Source organism: Mya arenaria, chromosome 1, assembly GCF_026914265.1.
Source record: "Mya arenaria isolate MELC-2E11 chromosome 1, ASM2691426v1".
Taxonomy (NCBI): domain Eukaryota; kingdom Metazoa; phylum Mollusca; class Bivalvia; order Myida; family Myidae; genus Mya; species Mya arenaria.
The window spans coordinates 37,610,679-37,628,423 of NC_069122.1; positions in this window are offsets into that span (position 1 = coordinate 37,610,679).

A 17,745-nucleotide genomic window follows, 5' to 3' on the forward strand; every position below is an offset into this window, starting at 1 on the left:
AATATGAACTGAAAAGAAGATTATTCATTACAAAACTTTATTTCCTTTCATATGACAATTTTTTATTTAACCTGGTGGCATTTTTATAGACCCCACGAAACTCTAGCATATTGTTATGCAAATATTGATATTTTCTTAGAGAGATGTACGCAACCACCAATTGAGTCTCATCTTTGTATGATAAAAACAAATTGTATCATCTGCTTGGAGGTCAAAACATACAATTGTTTATTTAAAGATTACTGATCATGAATTCTAAAGATCATACAAACCTAAAGTCTGACCCCACCCCCTTAAATCGTTCAACTTGAAGTTAAATTTCTAATTCAACACAGGATAAAAAAGTAATACAATACACCCAAAATATACCATTCCAGCCGAGAAATCGGTAATATGTTCAAGGGGGAGTACCCCCAAACTCCCCTGCCTCATTTTCAACAAGACAATTTTCGGTTTGGATGAAGAGGCGCAAGTCAATATGTTACGCAGTTGGTAATTTGCTTTCGATTATAGTATGTTGCTGGTTTTAGTCAAAGTGTGTCCGTTTTATTGTTGTTATAAATGGCACTGATATTAAATGTATAAATAAAAAAGTCATTATATACATCATACCGTTTGAGACATAAAACAAGTCAGTTCATGAACTAAAATGAAATGCGAAATCAGCATTTCGTATGGTCTTACTTACAATTCATTAGTTGACACAATTGTAATTTCTGAAATGTACACCTAATATTTTTTACTGTCGTGCATATTCGTTCACAGGTTTCGATGATAAAATAGGTGTTTCCAATACATAGCGCTTTTTACTGATATAAGCAGTGCCATTTATTCATTTCGCGTGCATGTAAGTTAAAAAAAATTTTCGCTAGTTTGAATGCATTTATCAAACAGTAGTTTCTCCGATGTTGACAATAAAACTAAATTGTCAAAGTAATACTAATAAATGGCATTGTTATTCGAGTTCACTCTCATCTTAAAACTGATGCAATAAATATATAAGGTTATTGACAACTAAATAATTTTCCTATGTATTGTAAAATGAACTGACCTTTTTCAGGCGAAATAACCACTGCTTTCTAGTGTTTCACGAACTCAAAATCATACATGGGAAAAGGTTCCACTTGAGTTCTAAATGTTGAATAATAGAGAAAATAAGTTTCAAATCAGAACACTAAAATTGTTTGAACATAGTCATTGTGAATTGAATAAACTTTCGTAATGTGGTGATAATGTAAACAATGCAAGATATATCAAGCAGATCTAGCATGTTCATCATTTTTCTAAATATGAGTTCATCTTCTAAAGCTACAAAACTGGAAAGTATCCAATGGTCTGATATGGTACAATCATGTTTGTATTCACTGCAAAATAAAATGAACAAGGGAAATAAACATTGGTGCATTGCCAAATAAGAGTATAAAGAAGGCATCATAACGAAAACTGTTTACCTGTAAAATGATATAATCATGCTGACAGACGTGATAATGGCCGTTTCAGATTGTTGATTTTCTTCACGTTTGTGCAAATATTTTCATGCTTCATTCCTATTCTAAAGTAAAACCCACAAAAACATAGCATGTTACAATTGTGATACTCAATCATCCAATTCAGAAAATAACTATGGAATTATGCGTCCTGTCGCGGAAGTGAACAGGCATTGAACAAAATCATGGAAACCCAAACCCTGGCCCTGTGTTATGAATGTACAGAAACTTTCGGAAGAAAATAATCGAAGAATACAAATAGTCGAATTTTTGCATATAAATTACAACAAATTTGGCATTGATGAAGAAGAAAACATTTTGCAAAACATGCAGACACGACGCAGAAGGCTGGTTCGTTTTCAAAGTGATATGATCAATCCCCGTCGGTCTCCTGGAAGGTTGCATCAGTTGAGTTTTGGGGTAGTAATATGCAAATAACAGTCAAGCTACGTTTAAGCACATGTTTCATTCCATTTCAAAATTCAATCTAAACTTATAAAACATAGTATGTTTCAAATAAATGTATATGGGTCTTTTTTAAATTCTCAAAATAAATAACTAAGAAATTATGCGTAAAGACGCGGAAGTGCAACAGACAACGACCACAATTTGGCCCTTTTCCAATCTAGTAACTTCATTGGAAAATGAACCAGCAGTGATCGTCAGAGGAATAATTATCAAAGAATTCAAAATCGGTTATTTTTTTGCTAATAATTTACAAAACATTTGGCAGAAATGAGAAAGAAAACATTTTTCAAACCACGCAGAAACAAAGCAGAAGCCAGGCGGATTGTTTACAAAGTGTAATGGTCAATCCTTCGCGTTCTCTTGGAAAACATCATCATTAAAATTTCGAGTGCAAAGCGGTTTTTCAAATTGTGAGATATGAGCGAAAAACTTTACACAGACATGCATTTTAATACAATAGAAATTACCATAAAGCACATTCCTGATCCAAACACAGATCAACCGAACTAACAGTTTTGTTCGATTATGCACTACATCGTTCTGAAATGTATATTTTTCTTTATCAATATTATGATAATATGAGGATAAATTTAATGATGATTTTACATTGATCTTTCAAAAGTACGGGAAATAGTCAAAATAATGTAAATGTTACGATTTATATTGTATAAGACCTTTTCTGCCCGACTGAACAAAAATGGATTTTTTACAGAATGAATTATAAACACTGTTAAAGATGTTGAAAACTGGGCTGGATCTGTGCTTTAATGTTTAATGAGAATAAAACAAATGATAGCTGACTTGTCTTGTAGAATTGTGTGTGTTGTTCGGTGTGTGTCCTTGATTAGTGTGCCTATAAACGGGATAGTTCGTATTTTAGACTGCTGAGCTTGACACTGTAGTTTCTGCTTTTAATGAATGCAAATGATATAACTTCAAAATTTGGTCCTGGTTTTCCTGTTTCCTAGTCGTGTGTCCCTTTAAGAATCAAAGTGTCTGAACCTCTTTGACTTGTACAGTATTAATACAATTTAAGAAACTATCGAATCAGCCAATGTCTTAATCCTTGATTCTTAAAGGATATTGTAGAACTAAAACAATACCTTCAAATCAATCTTGCAATTTCAAAACAGTTCATATTTAGAAATGCTTCTGTTTTATTAAACAGAACAGAACAGAAATTTTATTCGACTTAAGCATAAAAAGCTCATCGTCACAACAATATGTATAGAAATAATGCATGGCATGTGACAATTATAACATAAATTCTATTAATAAATCAATCCTAAGTTTGATATAGATATTGTGAGAGTGTGTATAACAATAACAAGAATGTCATCGATATTAAGGTATAATATGAAAAGGTAATGAATTTCTCTGTATATATGAATACTGTTCAACGTTGATTAATACAGCCGCAAGGTTCAAGCTGCGTTGTAAATACAACTTTGTGGCTACTGTGTAAGGATATGAATATTACAAAAAAGACAACAAAAACAACAACAACAACAACAAAAGACACGCACACAAAAGGAACAAGAATATGTACATCTCGTATGTCCTAAGAATCTACAGATTTATGTTTAAACACTACCGTTTATGATACAATCAAAATAACAAAGAAACATAGCAAATATTTTTACTATATTAAGGAATCACGTAATTTGAAGGACTTATCACAGTAAAGCGCTAACTTCCTTAGGGTGGTTTGGTTGTCACTTTGCATTAAAACAATATATTTCATCAAACTCGTATGAGTGTAAAAATACTTCGGAATATATTGACGTCTAAGGTCCGCATATACTGGACATTTGAGGATGAAATAAAATTCGTCCTCAATATCATTTAGATTACTGAGTGAACATTATCTTTCATTCCTAGGAACCTTATTGTGTCGACCTATTTCTATATTTAGTTTATGGGATGATAGGCGTAATTTAGATAAAATACTTCTATACTTTGTATTTTCAACAAGACTGAGATATGAAGATTGTTCAAAAAAAATAATTAATTAATTTCTTTAAACACATCTAGATACGGAGACAAGTCTAACCCAGACCTCAAATTGCTGATATAAATATCTTTGAGTCTACTTTTTAGTACGGGAACAAATACGTCCATTTTTACCGACTCAGGGTATAACCATACTTCATAAAGAACGGATTAAATCGAAGGAAATATCACACTGTCAGGACTAAGCTATAGTACTGGAATTGAAAGTTTCAGCGCGTTGTATGTGTTGCTTCATTTTGTATTCACCATGCGATTCCGCTTCATGAGTTTTAAATGATTGCATGCATCTTTGAACACGCAATATTTAAACAGCAAGGGCGTCCAACAAAGACATTCAGTATGAAAACCGTTTAACGAGAAACTCAATTATTGTACTCGTTCTAAACAATTCAGTAACGTTGAAACAGATATCCTTTCATGAAAATGCATCCCTGTACATTTTAATATTCGTGCATATGACCTGGAACGTAGTGCATTGCCAACTCGTTACTGTTATGAATACATCAAATACATTGAAGTTTATGCAGTGTAACAGTGCGATATATTGTTATGGCTCTGTTTATGCAATCCATATTTCTGGTATTGTATCGTTGTGATGACCTGTCATTGAAAACATATTAAAAGGCTATTCCGAAGCTGTTTATTTCACCGTTACAATATTAAATTTCAAACCCTGCAATTTGTAGACGTCGAGCGAACATTACTTTGCAATTAGAAACGAATAATCTAGTGAGATCTTTTTACAACATTGTTTGTGACAGACAATTTAAATTGTCTATCTACGGGTTCCTGATATATTGTATTTGCATACAACAAGTGAAGTTAAGAAAAACATTACTTGTCGAAACGAGTAAAGTCCATGCTTCGAGATTTTTTTTGCAATAATTCTATACTGCAACCGCCATGTCGACATTTTCTGTACTCCTTGCAAAATAATTGGAAGGCAACTGTAAAGTTAATATTGCATATACAAGTTGTATACAGTGCAAGACCAATATTACCATAATGATTGTATTTTTCAACAGTGTCTATATACGTTGCTAAAACCCTTTACAATGCAACTTAGGACTCCTCACACTTTGACCAGCCCAATTGCGTTCATAACTCGATAACACCCTGCAATCTTTTATGATACTAATATTTATCAATTGAGAAACACACGTCATTTGTCGATGTATAGGATACAATACAAGTAAGGTCAGTATGCCTTTACCTTTTTGCAGATTTATTAAAAAAGTATACAGTTAAAACAGATCAATGGCTTCGTTGTGTGAAAGTAAGCCAAAACGATTCTTGATTGGTCAATATTTATTTCCAATAACAACCACTTATCAAATTACTAAATTGTGCAAACCAGTTTGAAAATACCACGTGGATAACTAATCAGAGGTTTGTTTATATAATTCGCTGCTGTCTATTTCTGAGCACAACTTCATACATTTGTAGCAAAGACATATAAAAAAAATATGAAATACTTATTTAAGCGCAGACAGAATCTGTAATGATATGAACTAAGGCGCTGCCTCTACGGGCTTGAAGTATTATTGCCGGAATCATAATTCTTTTTATGAAACACGTGTTCTACACTACATCGCGGCCGGCATATTTGGCCTTTCGGGCCATCAAGAACAACTAGCTGTTTTATATAGACAAGTCGAAAAACTTTTCAGTACATGTTCTTCAAAGTTAAGCACAGAGCCTTAATTTATGAATATTCATATGGCAAGGACGAAGAGGCTTTTTTGAATGTGCTTTTCAGCTGTATAATTATTTTGATATCGGGTCTACACTCCAGTTACCATTTTTTGAAGAAGTAAAAGATACAGACCAATTTACTGAATAATAGTATGATAATACAGGCATATCTCTATTGTTCGCCATTTTCCTTGCCACATACGTTGCATGATCTCTCAGTATTTTGATTTGTTATTACGACCATAGTGAAAGAAATCAGCTACGTAGTGTGAAGGAAATCATTCCTATTACCAGATGTAAATCCTTATAAGTATTGGTCTTTCAAACCTTCCATAAAGCAAGCAGTAAGTATTTCACAGTTTTTTATGAGTCATACATAGATACACTATCTACATACATTTATAAACTAAAGCTATAAAATATGAGACAAATATGCACATGGCCATTGTAAATGAGTAATGTGATATTCATACAGTTATGTTGCAGTAGACAAATTATTAATTATTATAAACAAGAACTAGGAAGCATATAATTATAATGAGGATAAAACATGAGCATTCAGCTGATACTGAAGACATTTTAAAAAAAAGTGAAAGATAAGTATATGGTCACCTTAGAACAAGAACTCAATATCTGCTTCTATATCTATATGTAGTTATTGAGTTATTACACTAAGGTGATTTATTATATTCTTGTAACAATAACATTCAATACTCATATTTGAAGATTTAACTTCAACACTATCCATTTCATAAAATATGTCGATTTAACTGCAACATCAGTAAAACATTCCTTTGACCAAATGCATGAGTATAATCCCTGATTAACAGTAAATAAAACAATTCTTTTTAATATCACATGCCAAAAGCATTATCACATTTGAAAAAACTATATTGTTTACACAGAAAAAAATAAAAATAAAATAATAGTTAAGAAAAAATATGAATGCAATAAATTGCTCATTGGGGTCAAACATAAGAACATTACTCAACTTTTATTAAAACTTCATTTTTTCAAACCAAAAGATTTAAGGGGTTTACTTCCATTTTCAAAAACTAGTAACTAGTATATTTTTTAAAGCACATTTCAATAACTGCAATATATTTCCATCACATAAGTGTTTTGTGATAGTAAGTATAATTGTAGAATAAGTCTGTAATTAGAAAATAAATATATAAAAAAGTAACAGAAAAAAAATGCATGGATTTTTTTTAAATTGAAAATGAAAACAAAAGTGAGCCTTACAATTTTCAACAAAAATGTTTTATCATTTGAATGTGGAGGGCAACATAAGTGAATGAATAAGTTAATGCTAAAAATATTTAAGACTTTTACTAAGAATAACTGATAATCTATTGAAAAATAATGGATTGAAATAACTACATGGTCTTAATAAAGCAGTGTAATGTACATGTTTGTCAAGTTTAGAAGTTGTTAATAACTTTCCTGTTTGTACATGAACTAAAGCAAGTACTTTTTGCTTTTGATTGTTTTCCTTTAAAGCATTGATATATAATAAAGAAAAATCCACTAATGTGAGGTTGTCATTTCTGCACACACTTAATTATGGAGAAAAATATCAAAATGCCATAAAAGTTTTGCTGTTTGTTTGTTTAATACATCTAAGCAATTTTCATAGTTCCACAGGCAATGATTTTTCCAATTTTTACACTGAAAACTATCCGTTTTTGCAATACAGTGTCAAATTATGTTAAGCTCTATGCCACCTGTTTCTTCTCTTTCATTCAACTTAAATAAAATATCTATACTTGAACACAAGCACTCTTTTTCTGTATTCACATCCGTGGTCTTGAGCCTATTGAAGCAACATTTTTTCAGAAACATACTTCAAAACTCCTATAGTTCAACTTCAGGCTATATGCAGGCTATATGCAACACATACTGAAAGTTTAACAATGCTATATTAAACACTAAATGAATTAGACAAGTATTAGCACCTGTGGTATTTTCATAAAAAACAGAAACAGGCATTTCCCTCAAATGGTAAGCCGCAAACCTTTGAAGAGCCATTATTTCCTCATGCATTGGAATACTTTGACCAAGTAAAGTTTTCCTTGTAGCGTTCAATAGTGTATATAGAACAGACCACAAAAATGGCCTGCCTACTCTTTTAAGATTTTTTTTCTAAGCAAAATAAGGTTTTTCCACTTAATCGGCTTAGTGTTTTATATCAAAAAAAGACAAAGAGCCAAACTGAAATGCTTCAACTTGTCAAAATTTTGCATTTCTTGTCCACTTATATACATAGGCAACAGAACTGTTCAGTTTAACAAAAGAAATTTAATGAGTATGTGTTTATAGACAGTCTAAACACCACTATATGCCAAATTGTATGCTTCTGGGACAAATGGCGCATCAAAGGAAATGGCAAAGAAACACCAAAACTGAAAGATTCATGACAACTGCTAGTGTTTTCATGTGGCTACATGATGTAGAAAATGCAGAGATAGCATTATCATGCCCATTTAAAAAAAAAAACAAAAAAACTTAAAATATCTGTTTTGAAGGCTAGATTTGGCATTATTAATTCATTTAGTACAGCACTTCACCATTGTCTATACGTTGCTTATTTACACCTGATTTGCTATAAATCTCACTCTTTGGAATCATTTACACATAAACAAGTACTACAGAAATGACTAACATCTTCATTCTTCTGAAATATTGGATTCAGAGCTGCATCTCCTGGATTCAGATTGCAGGACTACCGCCGGGGGGGGGGGGGAGCCGCAGCTAACTGGAGCTTATTGGTACATCATGATCTGCAAGCAAGACACAAAAGCAATGTTTTACCCTAATAAAACTATCTGCCACTACTGTTAAAGTTTGAAAAAAGGCCTGCAAACACTCATTTGAGGCATACACAATCTTTTATGAATCATAAATGTTAAAAATATGCAGAAAAGTTCATGAATTCAAGGATTTTCAGGACAATTTTATGAAATATATAGTCTTTTGGACGTTTTGAAATCAGTTATTAACAACTCAAAGGTTAATCTCATCTTATTGAGTACCCAGATGCATTTTGAAAGCATTTAAACCAGACATGCTTAGAATTTCTTCTTACTTGGAGACGGTATTCCTTTCTCGGAAATCCGTGCCGAGAACCGGTATGGAAAACCACACGAGACCACATTTTGACCAGCACTGGTTCTTGTCCTTGAAAATTCCTCTGTGGCTACAGCAACGAGGCTGGCTATTGAAATAAGCAATAAATTAGGGTTTTTAAGACATTTAAAATGTATTAAGGTTGTTTGTTTAAATGCATGAAGGAAAAAAGGCTCTAATCTTTATGAAAGCGGCTCACTTTTTTATTTCTTTTGCCTTGAGAAATGGCAAGTTTTTAAATGTATAAACTGAATAAATATGTATGAATTAATTAATGAATTAATGAAAGGTGGCATTATTTCTTTAAAATAGGGATCTCATTGTGCTGCTGTGATTTTTGAAGTAGATGTTTTCTTGTCCATAAGCTGAAAATCATATGCACACTAATGCACCAGTCATGGAACCACGGCCCCCTCAGGTCTGGGGGTATACCTGGGAAAAGGGCCGTGTTTTTACTTTCCAGGTGGCCCCGCAGGGCCGGGTGACCGCGGAGATTGGGCCTTATATAGAATCTCTGGGGTGCAGGGGCATTTGGCCATCAGGTTTAACCATCAGTTTGTCTCCGCAGGCCGGGATTTTACCCGGGGTTGGCTGGACCAAAAGTCAAAGTCCCGGCTATTCCCCGGACCTGGGGGTGGGGGGGGGGGTGGTAACAATTGACTTATGCATGAAGAAAACATCATGCTGCATCAAATGTGTAGTAAGTTTTGATTAATGGCTTATAGAATTTGCAATTAATGTAATGTTTGCTTAAAAGAGCAAACAAAATGTGCGAATAGATGCACAATACAGACCAAAGACTAATACAAGTCAGCAGTTTCATTAGAAAATAATATTATTTATAATTATCAAAGCCGCACCAGAAATTATTGACAAACAACATGAAAGAAATTCATTAGGAATGGAACAAACAGTATCAATCATGGTCTTATATGACCAAACTTACTCACTTTATACTTCAGTTTGGATACAATTTTCCATTATAAGATCTTGAAGTGCTAACAAATTTTAGCATGTCGGCATGTTGTCATACACCATGTACAGTTCGGCCAGGTGGCGGGCGGGCTGTCTGGCTGGTTCATCATAGTTTCCTCCCGGGTCTGGGATCATTGACACCCTTATAGCCTATACAACATACTCAATCAACACATTTCTGGCATACCAGATTAAATTGATGGGATTTAATATCTATTTGAGAGCTGGCTTTAATTTTAAACAGTAAAAAAATATATCAATATGTTTGAAACAGTGAAAGATTGTTTTTATTGTTTATATATGTCTATAAATCACCACAAAGCATATATAATAAAAATGTTTTGAATTTTGCTATGCCTATGCTTTACTATATAAGAGCTGGCATTGTAAATGTCTTGTTAATTTTACATGAACAATATTGCTTTTTTAGTAATTCATATAGACTGTGTTTTAAGAACAAATTAAAAGAAAATATTTCTCTACCATCTATCTCAAGTCAAAACAGCTGTTAGGAAGAGTAAATTGCACACTTACAAGCATGTTAAAAACTTCTGAAAATATATTGCAAAAACCGCCACTGTTTTTGTGCTGAACTGATGACCCCCCATTTTCTTATTATATGCAGGAGAAAAAGGTTTTATTAACATAACTTGTCGGGAGGGGTTCCCCTCCCGAACCCACCCCATTTACATAATTAATAACTTAACTGTCATTTTTTACTTTGTAGGAAAGAGTTTGTCTAAAACTGTATTGCATGCTTATACATGCCTTCAGCTGAATAATTTTGAAAAGAGGTTAACTTAAAGAAATTTTGTGCGGAAATATGTGCCAGTTTAAGCCCGACATGTCATTACATTTCATCTTGCCTAAAGGTATCCTTCTGAAAACCTTTGTAAAAAAAATCACCAGTAAGACACTGTAGCTCTAGTGTTATCATGTGTTATCATGTAATTCTGCCAAAGAGAAACACTGCCTTTTATGCTGAAACCTCCCCTGGGTTCATAATCTATAATACTTACATTATAATGCTTATAATGCTTGTTGAAACCAGGTCAAACATGCCAAATTTGATGTTTGTCGGGAGGGGAAACATCTCCCGAACCCTCCCCTCTAAACAAATTATGAATTACTAAACATTTGATTTCATTATTTGTGCTGAAGTGTTTTTTCTGTAATTTCATTCATACATCTTTATCGCTTAAGGTATTCGCGAGTCATCTGCCCCACTCTGCCATGACAAAAACCTTTATTCAATAAACATTTTTAATTTTTAAACTGGGTTGAAGTGTGTTTGGGCTACGACCAGCCGCCGAGTTAGCTCTGAGTAGCTATATAGAGTTCCGGCTGCGGTGTTGTGTTTAATCACCTCACTGGGCATAATTACACTCAGGTTACCCACAATCGTGGCAGCAGTAAAAGAGCAGAAGTGCCTACATGTCGGCCTAAATGGTTAAAGGGACTGTGTCACAGATCTATAAGCACCAAAAAAAATAATTCTGTAACCAATCTCAGGACACCGATTAGCTAATCACGCATAAGGAATGAATTCTACCTGGTAATCTTTTTTAATGAAAACATATGAAATATATCATGAACTTAAATAAATTGTAAACTATGTGATACTTCAGTAAGTTTCAATGCATTGTACACATCGATGCCAAATTTATGATATTTTTCGACAATTTTCATTTTTTTTCGCTATTTGATCATCTGTGATACAGCCCCTTTAATGGGCGGACGAGTCTAGTCTGTGTGAGTTGAAACCAGCTGCCCATTTAACTCAGTTGGCAAGAGCGCCGTGCTAGTGTTCCTGCGGTCGTGAGTCTGAGCCCCACACCAGGCTCTCTTTTCTTCTCAGGTTTACCATAAGCATGCACAATGATTTTTTTTTTTAAAAAGGAATGTTTTTTTAGATTTAGTTTTCACTACTTAAGTTTTAACATTTTTATTCAATACTTTAATTTTACAATACAATAAACGAAGTACACAATCGCACAGTTAACAGTTAGTTTGGCATGTATACTGTAGTGATGAGTCATAAATTACGACTGAAGGTCATATCTGGATACCGATTGCATCAACTTAGCTTGTTCATTATCCGTAAAAACCAACATTATGTCATTATGGTGTCCAAACAGCAACGTGTGAACGATTGAATTAACAATAACAAGTATACGTCTTAGTACAACTCACCGTGAAAGCAACATTAAATCCGTTTTATTGCATCATGATGAGAGTTTCAATATAATAGACACATTGAAGGAAGACGTCACGCGCACCTGCAATATGGCTATATGCAAATTAGTGTTTACATCAGCTGTCGTAAAATGCGCATAAATACATTTAACTTAATTATTTAGATATCCAGTTTAAACGGGTTTTTTTTAAGATGTGGGGTAAAAAAACACAATTGTTATGACAAACCCTGTTCGTTTTGTATTATTATTGCAGAGTTATGAAATATAATTTCGGGTCAAAAGAAGTACTCTTTAGACGTGTATTCATAATATGTGTTCTCCACTCCTTTTATGGAAGTGCCGAAGGTGGATTGTAAATGTACCTCGGGTATTTCCGTATTGATTTTCATTGGTAAACGGAGGTCAAACCCCGCCCTAAACATGTACAATCTGCTTGCCGGCATGCACGCACTTTATATGAACAATGTATGACGAGCTTTTCTGGTTCTCATTTTCACGGTTCAGTGGTGCCAACATTTTTTAATGCCTATCACTCCGGCAAAAAAGAAGTAGTCCCGTGCATACACGTACAAACCGTAAGAGGGCTTGTACAGACAAACTCTTCGCGTTTGTCTTCAAGCCCGTATTATATACTTACTATTTATAGATTGGAGGAGTTCAAACAAATATAGATTCAGTAGCGCGTTTACATACGCAATGGAAATATATATATTATACAAGAACTTGTACTTTGGGCACCAGGAAATTATCTATATATACATATTATATGCGCAGTAAAAAGCTGGCTTGTCTTTCCTATTTCCTGTACTCCTCTCCGATAATCCAAGAATGCTTTAAAACACACCCATAACATGTCAGTAGCTTAAGTTACCAGGTTTATGTTTCCGGTGAGTCTATTTTAAGCATACCGCATTTGGGTAGTCAACGGACCTGCAGGACTGCTTTGGAGATGATGTCTTTGCTTTGATAGACAGATACAATGTATGGGGCATAGTTTGAAAACAATGTAGGGGCATAATTTGAAAACACCATTAGCACAAATCTTTATCGTTACCATAATACAATGAATTAAATCCAGTAGTCGAATATGCACGAATAAACCCTGTTCGGAAAAAAGCGATGCTTTGTATACAACCAAATCCAGAAATACCTCAATTGATCTATGGTTGATATTTTGCGTAATAGTATACAAGATATAATTTAATATAGAGCTTTTAGATTTTTAGACATGTCATTAGTTTTAATAGAATTGTGATTGTAGTTTTGATGTTTGGGGTTTGTGTTCTCCCATATAGTTTTTTTTGTGAAATACAGATTTGGTTTCATACCCTTGTTTGGATTCTTTGTCATATACTTGGTGGAACATATTTTAAACATATTATGAGTTTATGAGCTTTAATTTTTGATACATGTGATGAAATACAGGTAAAACTATCAGATTAACAGGACCTTATAATAACACAACATTATATTATAATAATACAACCGTATAATATAATAATACAATCCAACAAGACAGCAGCAATGTCAGTTATTGACAGTAATGGTTACGTAAGCGATTCCGAGTGCGGGTAGGGGTCAGGGCGCCCACAAAAATATGTTTTTGACAAAGTTTGCATAAATTACACGTAAATGCATCATTTGATACTTAAAATATCAAAAATGTTTTAGGTAGGACCCAAACCTCTTGAGAACAGACCGCACGCCCAAAAATGTTTTCCGACGGTGCGTCCACTTCAACGTCAAAAGTCGGGGCCGCCTTTGAAAAATCAAGTTAAGTATGATGAAATAAACTTAAATAAGCATACATCGAGTTCTACTTTCTTTATTTGTTAATGGTTAATGTCTTCACACATTACCGTTATTAATTGTATATTATCCCAATTGTGTGACAGACAGTTAAATGATATTTACGCAATAAAACATCACTTTACAACAAAACATACGACATGTTTCTGAGGATATTGTAAGTGAAGCTCTCTGAATAAATAATAACCATCTTATACAGTAAATGTATTGGTACTTTAAAAATTCTAAGTTCTTCTATTTTAACGCCACTTACTTTAATGTTGTTTTTGTTTACTCATAAAACTTTAAATTAATAAATAAAAACCATCTTAACTTTGACAAATTAAATATATTCTCTTAAGTACAAACAATAAATTTTACGTTTATATCAAAGAATTGTCACTCAAAATCTGCAAATGTTTTATAAGAACTCTACCGGGATTTGCAAGGACGGATGAATGTAGTTGACTGTTATGTTAAACGAATAGGTTGGGTTTTTTGACAGCGAGTGTACGACAAAGTTAAGCATTTTTACAAAAAACGCAATGATATTTCATGGGTCGCATCTGTTGGAAGTGCTTATTACAGCAACTTTGATTTCTGTTTAATAAAAAGAAGTACCTTAGAAGAAATTAACGAAAAAATGAAAGATATCTTAAATTCAAATTTTATCCATTGGCTTACCATCATCTGTGTTTAAATATTGCAACTACGCTTTCATATTGAGAAGCTGAATTGAATTTTTGCAAGACAGGATCTGAAAAAGGAATATTTTTATAATTAAGCGAAACAGAGTAGTTTAACATACCAATATTGTTACACTAAATGGATCTACTGGAACAAGTCCAGAAGCTAATGAAATCAAACTCCAGGCCTCAATTTCTTCAATTTTTTCTTCAGTTATCACAGTTTTAAAATTGGTTATGCATATAATGAAAGCACCAACCAAGAATGATCATCGAAAGTATTTTTCCTTAGACATGAACCAGATTCCTTTACTATGGATGCGTGTTTAACGATGCACTCTTATTCCCAAATAAGATTTACCACAATTTATATTTTGTTTTTATATTCAAAAAAGGCTGAATACATGTCAAAACCAAAGGTTCTTATGAAGGATACCGAGTTTAATTTGAAAGAAATGAGCACAAAACACGCTATCTCTACCTTATGAGAGAAAAGTAGACTACAGTAAATCTTTTATTATTCACCAATCATTTAATATTTTTTAGTTCTTTCTTCTATTTAATTCACGGTTACAATCTTGTTATCAGCAGTTTATATTTTCCATTGTTATGCATGTGTATGTATTGATTTCGAATAAGAGTGTCACTTTAATATTGTCAGCGTCATGTTTTATATCGCTAGTGTTTTTGAACATGCTCTGCTTCTTCTGTAACTACCATTTGTGTCTTTGCTATGTTATGTTCAAAACACCTTAAGTACGAAAAATTCGCAGTTCTCTACCACCTCCACCCTCTAACTTTAACCAAATAAACGATAGGTATTTTAGCGTTTGAAACAACATTTATTTATTTATTTAACATTTCAACCTGATAAAAATGTTATATCTGAAGACGTTTATTCGTGCATTGTTTCCCATACTATCTCCGAAGGATGTTTGTTTTTTTAAGTTTATTTAGTTATTCACTCAAATTGATATGCCTAATTTTAGTTTAAAAAGTTCACTTCAATAAGAGGATTTACCTTGGATTAAGAGTGTAAGTTTGATATCAGAGTAGGACTAGTGTGCCTTCTTATACTGCTTATTATTTTGTCAAAGTAATTATATGAACGTGATTTCACAATCTGCGAAAAATATAAAACACTTGGTTATCCACATGTTATCATTACGTTAGTTTGCAAATGTAACTTATGATATGGTTTGTGGATAATTGTTGACCAATGCATTAGGATTTTGGCAAACTTCAATCGATCAAAATATACGTTGTTTTATGATTACAATGTTTTATTATGTCAAATAAATAAAGATTTATAAAAGGTTATACTCGTTTTCATCATATAAAATATATAAGTGCAAAACACAGGCATAAAGGCTAAATCACATTTTACTACAACTAGTAATGTATACCAAAACTATTGTTGATTTTAACTGTCAGATCTTGGCTGATTTTTCACATGATGTGTTTTTTATATTAATTCGCACTTTAAATACGAAAAAGGTCCGGTAACGAATTTATGAAACAAATGAAGTTATACTTTATTGTCGGTAATGTTTCACTCTTGCATATTCCTCATTTTGAAAATGATTTCATTTATGTTTTCTTTATAATTCGAATGAGCTGCTGACAGTAATAACTTGATTTCTTAAGTAAAGCAGTTATCCCATACAATTGGTTTATTTGTTTTTGAACTGTTTTTGGCATATGATCCTATGGCTATTCATTTCAATTCTAAAAGGGGGCATAGAACAGTTTTGTATAGTTTCAGGAATATTGATATTTCAATAAAAAATAGAGAGACTAGTCAATGTGTGATACTCGCGGGAAAAAGTGATGGTTATGAAATGGTACAACTCATTTCTTATTCATTGTGCAATTCCTTAAGGCAAACAAATTGATCACAGCCTTTTATTTTATGTCCTATGAGAATGCATCTTACGACTAAACTTCCATTAAAACTGTTATGTAAAATGAAATGGTGATTTTATTACAGAAGAGTGTACGATAAAGTTAAGCAATTTTACAAGAAAAGAGCAATGAATCGTGCAATCTTTATCCCACGGGTCGTATTTGTCGGAAGTGGTTGCTCACGGCAAGTTTGCTGTGTGAGGGTGGATTAAAATACCGTTTCTCGACTATATTTAATTAAACCTTTGATTCCTGTTTAAGGAAAATAGGTTCGTGTTATACTCTTCAAGAAGATATGGTCGATAGCTAAAATTAAAATATATCCTAGTGCAATTACACTATAACTTTGAGAATACACTTTGATTATGATATTTTCAAGAAAAAGTCTAATTGAGCAATCTAATAAATGAGAAGTGGGGAAGCTGTATTGTCTTTATTTGATATATTGACAGCAAAAACTTATCGGCCTCAGAAACAAATTGAATTAGATGGAGCTACTGAAAGAAGTCCAGAAGCTAACACTTTTCAGCACCGGGCCCTAAATTCTCGAAACAAAAGTCCCTCATAAGAGGATCAAGCTAAGACACTATTGTTGTTTAGGCTTGTAATACCCTTCTTTTGAATTCATTTAATTCATTTTCTTAATGATAATCATGATAATCTAATTTTTCATTTTGTAAATTCAAGTTTAAGTAAGTGAATTATATATTTGAAATAAGATGTATGAAGTCATTACGCATTAGAGGTTTCGGGAAATGAAAACCAGCGTTTGAAAAGCATACGCGACGATAAACGGACTCTGCTCATTAACGAAGAAGAGCCACACAAGAAACAACGCACAACGGCATATTAATGAAAATTCCTTATCAATAATGACCCTTTCGTTGTCCAAATAATATAAACAGATTAAGATATTCACAGTAAACTACACAATGAATACACTTATGTTTCATTACTTTTAAACTCTTTAATACTCCGTGTATTTGTTCATGCTTGATTCTATGTATGTAATAAGTGGTTATATTTATTTTACACACTTATTGGATAGCCATCAGGTTATTGCAAATAAAAAACACCAACCAAACAAACACAGCCGATCATCCTTAAACCGTACAATGACAAAAACTCAATCACGCATACAACCAACATACTAATCCGCTACTCGCCAATTGATTAACTCGTTTGTTGTTTTCTATCACGTTGTCTTGACTTCGAAAAGGACACCAGCACTGGTGTCTACTCGGGATAGATCCTATCAGCCAAAACTATTCTCACAAATGAGTTTAAATAAATAAAGGCCGTTGATATGTGCTTGAAGATCTTAACATTTACTCTATCACTTATATAATTTTATAACAACAAATAGACATAACTCTCTTTCAGATGTTGAGAAACAATACG